General features: G+C 36.6%; 1 protein-coding gene across 6 annotated transcripts in view; it reads right to left on the minus strand.

The window, feature by feature from the left end:
• TLR3 (toll like receptor 3) overlaps positions 1-16,126 on the minus strand; it is a 33,473-nt gene extending 17,347 nt beyond the window's left edge. For 2 of the 6 annotated variants that reach the window (XM_072763710.1, XM_072763706.1), the window contains exons 1-2: positions 2,749-2,909; positions 2,235-2,341 (exon numbers count right to left, since the gene is read on the minus strand). The gene's annotated coding sequence lies outside the window, so the exon portion shown is untranslated. The other 4 variants (XM_072763707.1, XM_072763705.1, XM_072763709.1 and 1 more) reach the window with 3 other exon arrangements.
• Positions 16,127-17,118: the final 992 nt, after the last annotated feature.

Consider the following 17,118-nt stretch of genomic DNA (forward strand, 5'->3'; position numbering starts at 1 on the left):
TGTTTTTACTCTGTACTGCTTTGCCTGTGTCTAGAAAAATGACTGGAACATAGCAAATATTGAATAAATACATGTTGAATGAATAGCTTTCCATGGGCAGTTAATTAGCTCAAGAAAACCTCTTATCTCTGTAAATAGTCACAACTTTATTTTGGTGGGATAGGTACCTAATGTGATATTCTTTGGTATGATCATTTACCTAATTTCATTTTCAGATATTTAAAAAAATCAAATAGATCATCAATGTATGGAGATAGATCAATAAAAATGATATTTAAATAATTTAAGTTTTTCCATAATTTCTAAAAGTCATGTCACAAGAAAAATTCCAGATAAGTTTTAGAGAATAAAGTCATTTTTGATGATTAATTGTAGGAAAATAGAGCCAGTGTATTTATAATTGTTCTAGTAGGCTTTTTAAAAATAGTAGTTTTAATTCTAATCTAGTTCTCAGAAATAGAAAAAAAAAGTCAGTTTCTTTATAATACTGGCACTGAGTATCATTAAAGCTAGACACAGTTTTTATATTTATGACAGTTTTTATATTTATGACTATGACAAACATCACCAGTCCAGGCCAGCTAGGATGCCCCTCACCAAATTGCTCAGGTACATGAAACATGTGGGGCTGGAAACGGTACATTCTGGAAATCTGGAACCAACTCCCCAAACCTCACCTCTCTGAGATCCTCCCAAATCTCTCTTCCCTGTACCATGAGTGCTTCTACTTCTCCTTACCAACTCAAATCTACAGTCCCTGCAATATATTCTCCTCCTTGTCTGGGGACATTTATCTCTTCTGGTAGGGCTATAAATAGAGATCAGAATTACTGAAAAGGACTAATCTCTTTACTAAGAATATCCCCGAAGGACTGAAAAACATTCCCAGATTTGAAAATATATTCATCACATGGAAAAGATTGACCAAATTACAGGTAGGAGGAGTGAAAAAGGAAAATCCACAGAGAGAATCTTATGAAATTTCAGGATTGTAGCCATTCACAAGAAAAAAGTCCCAAAACCTTCAAAGGAGAGCATACAATCAAATACCTCCAAAAGAAAAAGGTCCTGATTGATAGAAAACTTTCATCAGCAACCCTAGCCACTAGAAAGCAATAGTGATTAGCTTTCGAAATGATCAGGGGAAATAATTTTGATCCAAAAATTTCATTTCCAGCTGAACAGCTCAAGATAAGGAGAATATGCAAAGATTCAGGAGGTTTATAACTATGCAAACTGTATGAAAAAATTATTCTGGAATTTGCTTCAGTGAAACAAATGAAAATAGAGGATGAAATAGAAGGGAAAAAACTGCTATTGAGTGTGACATAGTAGAAGCAAAGAAAGCTGAAAAGATGGAAAATAGATATCAAGTGGGCCTTGCAATTTTAGAAAGGTGCATAGAATTCCCCTTCTCTGTCCAAGTGGGAGATAATATTGTATCATGAGAAAGACATGGAGTCTGGATCCAGGCTACTTAGAGCTAGCCACTATTTAGTTTGGCTTCTCCAGTTTGGTTTGTGCACTTCGCAATAATTTTTCCCCCTGAATATATACAGATACAGCTAACTGCAGACACACAATCCTACTGTAAAAATGGGAGGTAACTTACTGAACCAGCATGGCCTGAGGCTGACTTGAATTTCCTCTGACTCGCCTGCATTTGCCAGTGTTACTTTCTCATCTTCCTGTACACCTAAATGCCTTTCTACTTGTCACCTTCTCCACTTTTCCTTCATGAAGTCAAAGAAAGCCACTTTGGTACTCCCAGGAACACTTGAAGTGTTTTCTCTTTTTTCAAGCACATGATCACAAAAGGCCAGCTCCTATCTCCTCTCCAGACAACAAAACTGAGGGAAAGAGATAAACTCTTTCAAGCTCACAAGGCTCTGTAGCTATGTAAGACAAAGATATGATTTGTTTCAAAGGTTTTACGAAATAATTTCCATGGATTTCCTAATGAGCTTTTCCAGGTACAGAACTCCACATAGGAAAAAAAAATTACTGCATAAGATATTTCAGAATGTTAATTATAAATTCTTGCTATTATGTATATTCTGGGTTAGGATACACTTCTCACTACACCTCTATCAGCTCTCTTCTATTCTCCTTGTTGATTCTGACTAGATTTCAAGCACCAGATCAAAGAAAGACCAAAGAATGCTAAAACCAACGTGCAGTCCCAGCTCGAGCTAACGAGAGATCCTCTCCCAGTAAGAATTTTAAAAATATACCTTCATTTGCTCTGATAACGGCTGACCATTCCTTTTTTTCATTAGTCCAAATCCAGTTATTTTCACCAGGGAAGCATGGAAGATTTCCTGCGATCTCGAAAGTGAAACTAAAAAAAGAAAAGGGAAAAAAACTTCAAGTTCTTGGATTCTAAGAAAGGCAAAGGGGAAAAAAAAAACACAATATCAGCAAGAGAACTATTAAATTGCTTCTTTAAAATGTCTTGCTCTTTTTTCTTCAGGCAGTCCCTTAAAAGGGTCACAGATTTAGTAACAGAGAAGTTGAAAAAGTGGAACCTCCCTTCTTGGTGTGGGCAGGGCTAGTGCTCCAGAGGTTAGTAGATACCTGAGAGTGAATTCCTCTGTTTTTCTTCCCAAAGGCTATGCAAAACTGTCAGAACCTCCAGAGTGTGGTCAGAGTGACAGAAAAAAACCCTCAATCCTTAATCAAAGCTAAGTACTTTCACTTCTCTTATCTTCTTAGCAACCCTGGAAGGTAAGTAATGCAGAAATTAACCTTTTGATCCAAGAAGACACCGAGTTCACAATAGAGGAATTGCTGGCTATGGCAAATCCAAAAGCCAGCCCTAATTCATGCCACTCCAGCTTCCACAGTCAAAGCCTGCTAGGGAGCAAACAGATCTGCCCACAGAAGTCCAGATTCACCCGGTAGCTTTCAGTAAACTTTATTGACTAGTTAAAGGAATGTGCTTATCAGGAAAAAAAAACACACTTCCCATAATTGATATCAGAGGATTTAATGTTACTAGCTATATTGTTATATAGTAAAATATAACACTTAGAAGGAGCTGTAGAGATCACCTAATTTCAACTCCCTTGTTTGAGAAATTAGGAAACCTAGCATGGTGAAGGGTTTGCCTAAGAATACACCACAAGTTACCACAGTACTTCACTACTCAGACAAGAAGAGTAATAAAACAGCCTGGAATATTTAAAACATGTCACTAGTTTGACTTGATTGCAGAACTGACAGCAAGAAATAGGTTTGTATCGTGATGCAACATGTCTTCCCTTGGGCCTCAGCTTAATTGGACTACCTTGTGGTCACTGGGCTCATGGTCATGCTTTCCTGATTTTTCACTTGTCCTATCTATAATATAATACCATAAGCAAACCATTGTATTGCGTAAACAATTGTCTCCCACGTCTACCATTGTGATATGCAGTAAAACATCAACAGTATTCAAAGGTTTCTTCTCTGTGAGCTCCTTGAAGCAGAACAGGGTATGTTCTTTGTATTATGACTCTCTAGCCACTCTTCCATGGAAGGCTGGTACTTTGGCCTCCAAGGAACCAGGCTCCTCTTCAGTATTCAGACTTTTACATTATTTTTTCCCACATTGACTCTGGGTTTGGCCATGTGACTAGAGTTGGCCAATAGGATATTATTAAGCATGAAGTAAGCCAAGACTTGATAAGCTTTTGCACATTGGCACTTACCATCTTTCTTTCTGAACTCAACTGCTATGTGGTAAGAAGCCCAACCCAGCCTTCTGCAAAGGCAACATGGAAGAGAACTGAAAGTCTGGTCAACAACTCCACTGATCACCTAGAAGACAGCCAGCCTCAACTTGCTGTCCATATGAGTAAGTCATAATGGGAGTGGATCTTCCGATCCCAATTAAGTCATATGGGGCAGGTGCCACATGGAGTAGAGATGAGTTGTCCCCAGATCCTGCCAAAATTACAGGAGAGTAAACAAATAAATAACTGGTGTTGTTTTAAACAAACAAAACAAAACAAAACAAAACAAAAAAACCCCTGAGTGGTGGTATGTTATGTATCATACATACATAGATAAATGAAACACATTCCCTCTACAGTCCAACACACCCATTTTTATGCTTTATGACTCCTTGTGCATATTAGGCTTTCCATAATGTTGATTGAACTAATGAATGGCTTTTTCCAAATGCTTTTTATCGATTAGTTCATAATGCAACAGTTTACATAGAGATATTAATGTCCTCAATTCTTGCTAGTTTCTGAATACATCACAGGTCAGTTTCTGTCCACTGTAGATTCCTTAATCATGCATTAACTTATTTAGCTATTATGGCAGTAGGTGCTACAATGACAAGACTCATTTTTTCCCTTTTTAAAAGAATTAAATCAAAGTTGTTTGTGATATATCTCCATAAATGTAAAATTACAAGTCCAATATTTTTTGGTATTTTGCAGTATGATAGATAAGCCAATCTCAGAATAAAAATGAAGCTGCATTATCCCCAGGGCACACAAGATCTATAGCATTCTAGAAGCCAAAATCCCTTAAATTTATTAAATTTTACTGATTTTACTAAAATGTATAAGTTTTATAGTTTCCTCCTTCAACATGAGCAAGTACTTGTTAATGAAAATTGAGTAAGATGTATATGCAAAGAATCTGAAAGAATGTTTTGATAAAAACAGCAAATTTCAGAGTCCAGCAGCCATAAGCTGAATGTAATTGGTAACTTACTATTTGTATATTTGTGGAACCAAAGACCCTCTGCCCTTCTCTGCCTGCTCCTAATAATAAATATTGATACATTAGACATTGTTTTTAAAGGGCAATTACAACCTTTTTAATGCTAGGCAAAGAATTTTTTGATGATTGAATACAGTGTATAATCACTAGGAAGTCTATTTGTTTCATCATAGGATTTGTAAAGGAAGGCTTAATTATTGTTTTCATCATCAACAACATCTATAAAACTAGACTACTGAAGGCTATATGAGACAATGTTTACAATTTCTCATATAAATTAACTTAAACATGAAGATTGCATTGTTGTAATTTCTGACAACATATATACAAGTTGATATTGTGCAGAGAACAGACTATGTGAAAAAAACAGGTTAATATCAGACAAAATAATTATACTATTGCCGGATCTTATGAGGTCCAAATAGAGAACTGGTTATTGAGGAATATTTAAACTTGGGTCAGCACTGAATATCCAATTGCCAGGGAGCTGCTGGTATTTGGGTATTTAAGAGTCAATATCATGCACAGGTTTAATTTAACATGGTTCTTAAGAATCTCCACAATAAATTGGGCTAACCAATCTACTGAACTAACTAATCCCTGTGTTAACAGGAAGCCCAAGTAAGGGCATACCTTTTCATCATTAAAACTTCTCATGGGCTTGTAATGTGATTAATGTACTATGGACCTAGGTAAAGAGTTAAGTTTGCCTCAGAGCACTAGCTAGGTAGGCATTTTAAATTGTGCTCACTGGTCTCCCTTCATAGCCACCTTTGGAAACAGACATGATCCTACTCTGTACCATCTGAAATTTCTGCAGGCATTTCTCTCTCTCTCTCTCTCTCTCTCTCTCTCCTCTATGGTATCTGAACTCTTTTTCTAATGTAAAGGTACAGTTCCTCTTACCAGTGTCATTTCCATGTCTGCTCAATGACTTCAGTTGTTTTAAATTAAGCTCATCCAGACAACTCAGCAAGAATTTTAACAAGAGAGGAAATAATGCTATGTTCTTCCTACTACTCTAACAAGTCCTGAGCAAAATGAAACTTGAACTTCCCTTCTGAAAAAGAAACCAACATATGACACACAGAGCTTCTGGTTTAACCTAAACTTGCTTACTTATTTATTTAGTAATTTTTCAAGGTAGTTGAAAATGGTGATATCTTTCAGTCTCTTATAAACCTGTGAAATGCGTTAATACGAATAGGATTTCACTGTCCTTTACGGACAGTCCCATGGTATGGCTAAGGGCTCTTTAAACCATATGCCTTGAACTTAATATTCATTTATTAAAATAAAAAATAAAATTCTAGGCCCAAATTCACTATGATTCTACACTTTAAACATCTTAACTAAATTTGGTAAGCTGCTGTCCACTGGGCATCCAAAGAATGGAGTCATAAATGGCAGACAAAGCCAATCACACTTAACACAAGAAAGTTTAAAGTGTCAAAAGCAACTAATAACATAGTATAATCATATTGAACCGGTCATTGGTGAGAACTAATGCTCACGAAATTGGTCTCTATTTTATAATGCAAATTTTAAATCAACAGGGGAAGTTAAAAAGAAAGCCCAGAGTTGGAAAGGCTGGACACTTGCTTTTGACCACACTTCTTGATTTTTACCTAGGAGGAAGCTCAATCTGTTTCATGAGATGGTTTATAATAAGAATATGGGAACCAGTCCTTAAAAAGTACGAAGTAAAAGTGGAATAAAGGTGGGGCAAGGAAAAGTTTCCTATGATAAGGATATAGAGCTAAAATACATAAACCTAATAAAGTTCAGAAAACCTCAATACAGAGTTTGTAGCCTATAAAAATACTAGTCTTATTCTTTTCTTTATCTAGAAATAATCCAATATAAGAGTTGAATATATACTTTAACAGCATCCAAAAAATGGTAACATTTCTTTTTTCTTTAAATTACCTGTATGTGTTTGTTCAAATTGCTACTTGGTTTCATATTCTTATAATTGATTTACTGTAAGAGCTTTCTGGGATATTACAGAAGTGGCTTTCATCTAAATGTATTGAAAATTTTTTGCCTGATATGTTTCCTTTTAATTTTTAATAATGATTGTTTTAACTACACAAAAAGTTCATAACAGATGTGATATTTGCAAAATGTCAGACTATCATTTGCAAAATGATATTTGGAAAATGTTTTATTCTGTGAAAACATCAAAAACTAATAAACTGGCTGAACTAACCTTATAGCCAAAGATCAACAAGTGAATTCCCAATCAAGAAAAATTTACCTTAAGAATGATAGGAAATTTCGTGGAAATTTTACTCACCATTTCCCTACTCCCTCTTGGCTCAGCACAGTCTTCATATAGAAGATGCAGCAGCCAAAGTCCCAGCTATGGATTAAACTAACTGCCAATGTTCTACCCTTTCTGGAGGCATCATAAAGGACTAGTAGTTTCATCTAACTTGAATCTCAGACTTAGGGAAAAGCAGTAGTCACTGTTTGTGAAAGCTTCAGGAAGATTACATATACAGAGGTACATGAGGCAAAAGAGGATAGATGGGTACATATAATTGACCATCGAGGTCCTTGGGGAGAAGTTGGAATGGGATTCTTTGAGCTATTAAGACATTCAAAAATAGCCACATATGTGGAAGAATTGAGAGAGCCACACACAAGCCCAGGCAAGAGGCATTCTCAGAAAAGACCTTAATGGACCTTAAGCTTTTATCTCAGGCTTATCCCTAAGCTTGGAACACACCAAGCCAGTTGATGAAGCAGTGCCTTAGCACAGAGCTGGTTTGCAAGGATTGGGACGGGTGTCCAATTTTCAAGTAAAAAATCATAAGGCAAATAAAGAAATAAGAAAACATGGCCCATTCAAAGGAACAATATAAATCTCCAGACATTCTCCTTGAGAAAGCACAGACATTGGATTTACTAGACAAAAACTTTAAACCATCTTTCTTAAACATGCTCAAAATGCTAACGGGAGTGAAGGAGAGGAAGATTGTGGCACAGTAGGAGGACTGAAGGCTGGCCTCATCCAACAAACACAACTAGATAACTATCACATCATCCTAAATACACCATGAATCAACCTAAAGGCTGACAAAACTAACTCCATAACTAAAGGGAGAGAAGAGCTATACTGAAGAAGGTAGAAAATGCAGAGATGCAGTTTAGGGGGTAAACAGATCAGAGGTGCTGCAGAGGGGAGGAAGTGATGGTCAGAGAAGAATGAGAGAGAGAGGAACATATAGGAGAATGCACAAGGAGAATATGTTCCCAAAACTATTGTCTTGGGAAAGGAGAGGGGCTGAATTTCACGAGTTCTTGCAAACAACAGAGCTTAAAGCCTTAAGTTTTCAATGTCAGTGGGCTTGGCTTGGATGGAGCCCTGATGTCACTGCACTGCTCCTGGAAAGAAGGCAGACAAACAACCCAGGGGCATATGGCTTGGAAACAGTGAACTGAGAGACACCTGAGGCACACAAGAGGGAGATTATTCACTATTCTCAGAGTGCTTCCCTGAGAGGCAGCATTTACAGAGACCCAGCCCCAGGAACAAAGGAGCTGGCTGGTGCCAATCCCCTCCCCTGATCCCCAGCATAAACACAGATCCACATGACAGAAGCAGCTCAGTATGCCAATACTGGCTGCCTAACTTGGTTACACCAAGCTCCAACCCCCAGTGCTTTGGTAGAACTGCTCTTCTCAGGCAATCTTGTCTCATTCCCAGTGTGGCAGTCCTCTTCCCTAGACGACTAGCACAAACCCCTATCCACACCACCTCTCCCAACCAGAGGGTTCTCAAGGTTTCAGTTCTGGTGGAGTTAGTGTCAGGACTCATTTAACAAGCAGACCGGAGTACATCTTGTTAAAACCAGCCAAGGACCAAACACTGCCCACTGTGGGCAAAGGTAAGCCTCTGTAGATGATTGCTCTGAAGGATAGAGCAGCCAGCACACAATAGCAGAGTGCACACAACACACACTGAGACACTCCCTGAAGTGCCAGGCCCTGGGAACTACATGATTTCCTCTTAATAAGGCCATCATTTTCAGAAGCAGGAGACATAACTAACTTTTATAATACAGAGAATAAGGCAGAGACTGAATAAAATGCCAAGATGCAGGAATTTATCCCCAAGAAAGAACAAAATAAAGCCACTGCCAGAGATCTAAAAGAGACAGATAGAAGTAACGTGCATGATAGAGAAGTTAAAGCAACAATTGTAAGGATACATCCTGGGCTTGAGAAAAGAATAGAAGACATCTTTTACCACAGAGATGAAAGAGTTAAAAAAAATCAGTCATAAACGAAAAATGCAATAGATGAGATTAGAAACAGACTTAATACAATGAAGAGCTGCCTGGAAGAAGCAGAGGAATGAATTTGTGAGATGGAAGACAAAATAATGGAAAATAATGAAGCTGAACAAAAGAAAGAATAATGGAACATGAAAATAGACTTAGGGAACTCAGTGATTCCATCAAATGTGATAACAATTGTATTATAGGAGTCTCAGAAGAAGTTACAAAAGGGGGAGAAATTTTATTTCATGAAATAATAGCAGAAAACTTCCCTAATTTTGAGAAGGAAACACACATCCAGGGAACTCCAAAATCAACAAAAGCAGACCAATGACAAGACATATCGTAATTAAATTTGCAAAATATAATGATAAAGAAAAAAATCTTAAAAATAGCAACACAAAAGAAGACAGTAACATACAAGAGAAAAAAAACCATAAGGTTAGCTGGAGATTTCTCAACAGAAACAAAGCAAGCCAGAAGGGAGTGGCATGATATATTCAAAGTGCTGAAAGGAAAAAACCTTCAGCCAAGAACACTATCATTTAGAATAGAAGGTGAAGTAAAGAGTTTCCCAGAGAAACAAAAACTAAAAGAATGTGTGACTAAACTAGCCCTGCAGGAAATATTAAAGGGAATTCATTGAGTGCAAAGCAGAGACCAAAAGTGGGAAAGACAAGAAAGGATCAGAGAAAAGCTCCAGAAACAACCACAAAACAAGTAATAAAATTGCAATAAATAATATGTCAATAATTACTTTGAATGTAAATGGATTAAATGCTCCAATCAAAAGAGATAAGGTGTCAGAATGGATTAAAAAAAAAAAAGACCTATCTATATGCTGCCTGCAAGAGACTCATTTTAGACCTAAAGGTACCTGCAGATTGAAAGTGAAGGGACAGAGAAACATATATTATGCAAATGGATCCCCAAAGAAAGTGGAAGTAGCAATATTTATATCAGATAAACTAGACTTTATTTTTTTTAAGATTTTATTTATTCATGAGAGACACACAGAGAGAGAGGGACAGACACAGGCAGAGGGAGAAGCAGGCTCCATGCAGGGACCCCGATGTGGGACTTGATCCCAGGTATCCAAGATCACACCCTGGGCTGAAGGCGGCGCTAAACCGCTGAGCCACCCCGGCTGCCCTAAACTAAGCTTTAAAACAAAGATAGTAAAAAGAGACAAAGAAGGGCATTATATAACCATAAAGAAGACAACCCAACAAGAACATATAACAATTGCGAATATTTATGCACCCAACTTAGAAACAACTAAATATATAAAATAATAACAACATAAAGGAACTAATTAAGAATAATACCATAAGAGTAGCTCAAAGGACAGATCATTCAAACAGAAAATCAACAAGGAAACAATGGCTTTGGGTGACACACTGGACCAGATAGACTTAACAGATATATTCAGAACCTTCCATCCTATGATGGCAGACTACACATTCTTTTCAAGTGCACATGGAACATTCTCCAGAACAGGTCACACATTAGGCCACAAAACAGGCCTCGACAGTTACAAAAAGACTGAAGCCATACTATACTGTGCACCATTTTGACCACAGAACTATGAAACTAGAAATGAATCACAAGAAAAATATGGGAAAGAGCACAAATAAATGAGGACTAAACAACATGCTACTAAACAATGAATGGGTCAACCAGGGAATCAAAGAAGAAATTTAAAAATACATGGAAACAACTGAAAATGAAAACAGAACAGTCCAAAGCCTTTGGGATGAAGCAAAAGTGTTCCTAAGAGAGAAGTATATGGTAATACAGGCCGACCTCAGAAGCAAAAAAAAAAAAAAAAAAAAAAATCTCAAATAAACAACCTAGCCATACACCTAAAGCAGCTAGAAAAAGAGCAATAAATGAAGCCCAAACCCAGTGGAATGAATGAAATAATAAAGAGTAAAGCAGAAATAAAGGATATAGAAATCAAAATCAGACAAACAAACAAAAACAATAGAACAGATCAATGAAACCAGGAGCTTCTTCTAAAGTAACAAAATGATAAACCTTTAGCCCGACTCATCAAAAGAGAAAGGATCCAAATAAATAAGATCACAAATGAGAGAGGAGGAGCTACAACCAACACCACAGGAATGCAAATATCAATAAGATATTATGAAAAACTATGCCAACAAATTGGACAACCTGGAAGAAATGGACAAATTTCTAGACACATATAAACACCAAAACTGAAACAGGAATAAATATAAAACTTGGACAAACTGATAATCAGCAAAGAAATGGAATCAGTAATCAAGAAACTCCCAACAAACAAAAGTCCAGAACCTAATGCCTTCACAGGCGAATTCTAACAAACATTTAAAGAATTTAAATTAAAGAGTCAATATTTTTTATTCTCAAACTGTTTCAAAAAATAGAAAAGGAAGGAAAACTTCCAAATTCATTCTATGGGGCCAGCATTACTCTGACATCAAAACCAGATAGAGCCTCCACTAAAAAAAGAACTGCAAGTCAAAATCCCTGATGAATATGGGGTGCAAAAATTCTCAATAAAATGCTGCAAACCAGATATATTTTTTAAAAAATCATTCACCACAATCAAGTGGAATTTCTTCCTAGGTTGCAAGATGATTCAATATTTGCAAATCAATCAATGTGACACACCACATTAATAAAAGAAAGGATTAGAGCGATATGATCATTTCAATAGATGTAGAAAAAGCATTTAAGAAAGTATGACATCAGGCAGCCCTGGTGGTGCAGTGGTTTAGCGCCGCCTGCAGCCCAGGGTGTGATCCTGGAGACCCTGGATCGAGTCCCACATCAGGCTCTCTGCAAGGAGCCTGCTTCTCCCTCTGCCTGTGTCTCTTCCTCTCTCTCTCTCTGTGTCTCTATGAATAAATAAATAAAGAATCTTTTTTTAAAAAAAGAAAGTATGACATCCATTCATGATAAAACCCCTCAACAAAGTAGGTTTAGAGGGAATATACCTCAATATTATAAAGTCCATATATGAAAATCCCAGAGCTAATATCATCCTCAATGGGGAAAAACAAAGAGCTTTTCTTCTATTGTGAGGAACAAGATAGGGATGTCTACTTTTACCACTTTTTTTCAATATAGTACTGGAAGTCCTCACCACAGCAATCAGACAAGAAAAAGAAATAAAAGGCATCCAGATGAGCAAGGAAGCAGTGAAACTTTCACTTTTTACAGATGATATGATACTATATATAGGAAACCTGAACAAATTCACCAAAAAACACCTCTGCTAGAATCAGAGAAAACACCTCTGCTAGAATCAACTTCACTAAGTGAATTCAGTGAAGTTGCAGAATACAAAATCAATGTACAGAAATCTGTTACATTTCTAGGGGCGTCTGGGTGGCACAGTCAGTTAAGTGTCCAACTCTTGGCTTTGGCTCAGGTTGTGATCTTGAACTTGTGGGATTGAGCCCCATATTGGGCTCTGCACTCAGCTTGAGTCTGAGTCTGAGTTTCAGTCCCCCTGCTCCCCAGATTAAAATTCAGTGAGACTTCAGCGAGTCTTTTTTATTATCGTTGTCTCTGTCTACCCTGGCTCAGTGGCAATTATATACTCACTAACATAGACTTGTAATTATTTTATACTTTTGTCTTTTAAATTCTCCAAAAAAAAAAGTGCCAATATCTTCTCCCATTCTGTAGGGTGCCTTTTAGTTTGGTCGATTGTCTCCTTGGCTGTGCAGAAGCTTTATATAGGTTATATAGTTTACTTTTTATAATTTACTTTTGTTTCCCTTGCCTCTGGAGACATATCTAGAAAGAAGTTCCCTAAAGGCTGATATCAGAGAAGTTACTGCCTGTGTCTTTCGCTAGGATTTTATGGTTTCAGGTCTCACATTTAGGTTTTTAGTCCATTTTGGATTTATTTTTGTGTATGGTATAAGAAAGTGGTCCAGTTTCATTCTTTTGCATGTTGCTGTCCAGTTTTCCCAACACCATTTGTTGAAAAGACTATCATTTTCCCATTGAATATTCTTTCCTGCTTTGTTGAAGATTAATTGATCATACAGTTTGGGTTCATTTATGGGTTTTCTATTCTGTTCTCTTGATGTATGTGTTGATTTTTGGGCTAGGACTATAGTGTTTTGATGACTACAGCTTTGTAATATAGCTTGAAGTCCAGAATTGTGACACCTCCTGCTTTGCTTTTCTTTTTCAAGATTTCTTTGGCTATTCAGGGTCTTTTGTGGTTCCATGCAAATTTTAGAATTATTTGTTCTAGACCTGTGAAAAATGTGTTGGTGTTTTGATAAGGATTGCATTAAATGTGTAGATTGCTTTGGGTAGTATAGATCTAACAATATTTCTTCTTCCAATCCATGAGCATGGAATGTCTTTCCATTTCTTGGCACCCTCTTCAATTTCTTTCATCATAAAGAATATAACTATAAAATTACATAAAATAAAATGAGAAGGGAATAAAAATATGTTATTATAAAAATCAACTAAACACAAAAGAATGCAGTAATGGAGGAAATGAGGTATGAAAAAGCTACAAGGCATACAGAAAACAAATAACAAAATGGCAAAAGTTAGTCCTTCCTTAACAGTAGTTTTGTTAATTGTATATATTCAATTCCCAAGTCAAAAGGCATAGATTGGCAGAATGGGTTAAAAAAGCATAATCTAACTATATGCTAGTTACAGGAAATTCACTTTAAATCTAAAGACACAAATACTATGAAAGTGAAAGAATGGAAAGATATATTCCATATCAAATAATAATGGAAAGAGGGTTGAGATGTTTTTACTAATATCAGACAAAATTGACTTTAAATCAAAAACTGTTATGATATGAAGAATATTATAATTTGATAAAAGTGTCCACCAAGAACCTATGAAGAATTATAAATATATAGCCACCAAACATGAGAGCTTCAAAATATGAAGCAAACATTGGCAGACTTGAAGGGACAAATAGATAGTATACAATAATGGTTAAGGACTTCAATACTCACTTTCAATAACTGATAAGGCAACCAGACAGAAGATCAATAAGGAAATAGTGAATTTGAACAATACTGTGAACCAATTAGATCTAACAGGCATATACAGAACCCTCCACCCAACAAAAGCAGAATACATTTTTTTCAAGTCACATGGAACACTTTCCAGGATAGACCATATGTAAGGCCCCAAGACAAATCTTAATAAACTGAAAGAGACTGAAATCATACAAAATATCTTTTCTGACCACAATTGAATGAAATTAGAAATCAATAACAAAAGGGAAACTGGGAATTATATATAGAAATTAACACACTCTTAAAGCAATCAATTGGTCAGATAAGAAATCACAAGGAAAATTAGGAAATATCTTGAGACAAATAAAAATGAAAACACAACATACCAAAAGATATGAGATATAGTAAAAGAAGTGCTATGCAAATTTATAGCAACACTTACACTAAGGAAGAAGAAAGTTCTCAAATCAAATTCTAACTTTACACTTTAAAGAACTAGAAAAAGACGACCAAGTTAAACCCACAGCTAGGAAAAGGAAGGAAATTATAAAGATTAGAGTGGAGATAATGAAATAGAGAATAAGAAAACAATCAATAAAATTCAATGAAACCAACAGTTGGGTCTTTGAAAAGATAAAAAATTTGGCAAACCTTTAGCCGCACTGATTAAGAAAAAAAATACTCAAATTATTAAAATCAGAAAAGAAAGTGGGGACATCACTACCAACTTCACAAAAATGAAACAAATCATAACAGAATATTATGAATAACTGCACACTAATCAAATTGGATAACATGATGAAATGGCCAAATTCCTAGAAACACAACTATCAAGACTGAATCATAAAGAAATAGAAATATAGACCTATGAATGGTAATAATTATTTAATCAGTACTCAAAAACCTCTCAACAAAATAAAAATCTCTGTATCAGATGGCATCACTAAGGAATTCTACCAAATTTTAAAGAATTAACGCCAATCTGGGCATTAAGGAGGGCACATGATGTGATGAGCACGGTGTTATACACAACTGATGAATGATTGAAAACTATATCTGAAACTAATGGTGTACTCTATGTTGGCAAATTGAATTTAAGGGAAAAAAAGGGAAAAAAGAAAATCAACATCGATTACAAAAAAAGAAAAAAAAAAGAAAGAATTAACACCAATCCTAATCAAGCTCTTCCAAAAAAATTAAAGAGGAGAGAGCACTTCAACTCATTTACTGAGACCAGCATTACTCTTGATACCAAAGCCAGATGAAGACACTCTAAGAAAACTACGTGCCAAAATCCCTCATGAATATCGATGCAAAAATCTTCAATAAAATACTAGCAAACTGAAGTCAATAGCATATTAAAAGTATGCTCCACCATGACCTAGTAGGATTTATTCTTAGAATTCGAGAATCGCTCAACATACAGAAATCAAATAATGTAACAGATCACATTAGCAGATTGAAGGAGAAAATCATACGCCCATCTCCACTGTTGCAGGAAAAAGCATTTAACAAAACTAAACACATTTTCAAGATAAAACACTCAACTGTTTTATAAGATTTGAGGATTCTTTTGAGGGGCATCTGGGTGACAGTCACTTAAGCATCTGGTTCTTGGTTCCAGTTCAAGTCTTGATCTCAGGGTTGTCAGATTGTGCCCCAGGTTGGGCTCCTTGCTCAATACCGAGTCTGCTTCTGACTCTCTCTCCCTCTCCTTCCCACTCTTTTTTCCTCTCTATAATAAGTACATCTTAAAAAAAAATCTTTTCATGACAAGAGACAACACAATGACACTCAGAGGAAAGCTAAACTCTTTGTTACTTACAGCTCTAGATGAGAGAAAGTTTCCAGACCTTGCACCACAAAGGATTACCTCAAAACAGCATACTGGAGCTGTAGTTGGCAGCTTATGTGTGGCAAGCTAAGTGTGGCTAGCTAGGATTTGCGGGCTCCCTCTGGATGACTAATTTGAGTAATTTCAGTGGGCTCTAGTGTAGAGGGCCTTTCTCTAGTGGTCTGGGACCTGCCGTTTGTATGGGTATAGAGTGGCCTAGAGTGTGAGAACTAGTGGCCATTTGTATGGGTATAGAGTGGCCTAGAGTGTGAGAACCTGATAAAGGAAGTGAGTGAGTTATCAAAAGAGCAGAAAATAAAAAAAGGAGAAGCATAAGTCTTTGCAGGCCCTCCCACATCTGAGTTCCTCATTTATGTGGTATTAGCCAGATCTGAAATTTCTGGGGCTTCTAACCATATTTTGGTGGAGCTGAAAAGTGGGTTAAAAGAATGAATTATATTTTTTCGTAAAAATAATATCTTGGTGTTTTTCTTAGGTCAAGCTGAGAGGTCTAGCAGTTATATTGTTGGAGGATATAAGTTAATTGTTTAGTAAGGTATATGTATGTAAAGGTTAATAGTACTTGGTCATAACCAGTGAGAAGCGGTGGTTGTGGGGGACATGATCAGAGTACACAGTGGGGAATTGTGATGGAAAATTGAAATAGGGGAATAAGAGAAGGCACTGGAAAGTGAAGGGTTCTTTCCTCAGGGAGTTAGAGGCTGGAATAACCATTGTCATTAATTTTTAGGATGGCACAGATAGTTAGCAACCTCTATGTGATTTCCCTTGAGGCAAAGGAGTATAGGGGTTTTGACCAAGAGCAAGGTATATACAAGATTCATGGACTAAGCAGACAGTAAGCTCAGGAAGTATAGTATAATCTCTAATATCAAAGAAAGAAAAGCTATAAATGTCCCACGTCCAATTTGTTAGTACCTTAGGAGAGGCAGCCTCTGGGCATTACTAAGGCAGTGGTCTGAGAATCAGGAATGACGTTATCTCTGATGAAAAGAGCAATGTCATTTTTAGCAGTAAGTCCTGGACCAGGGTAATGTTTTCTGTGTTGTGAGACGGGGATAGCCTTCTCAAGGGATACCCACTGGGGTTGATGTGGGTCATGATTTGTGATCATATGGCCAAACTATTACAAGATTTAACCCTTGAAGAAATTGAAGACAATACTGGGCCTGGGGGCTTGTTAATATCTTTTAAGTCAAGGTGCTTTCTGGGGCACAGCTAGCAGAAGTGATGCCAGCATCCACAATAG

The sequence above is a fragment of the Vulpes vulpes genome, chromosome 7, assembly GCF_048418805.1.
Source record: "Vulpes vulpes isolate BD-2025 chromosome 7, VulVul3, whole genome shotgun sequence".
Taxonomy (NCBI): Eukaryota; Metazoa; Chordata; class Mammalia; order Carnivora; family Canidae; genus Vulpes; species Vulpes vulpes.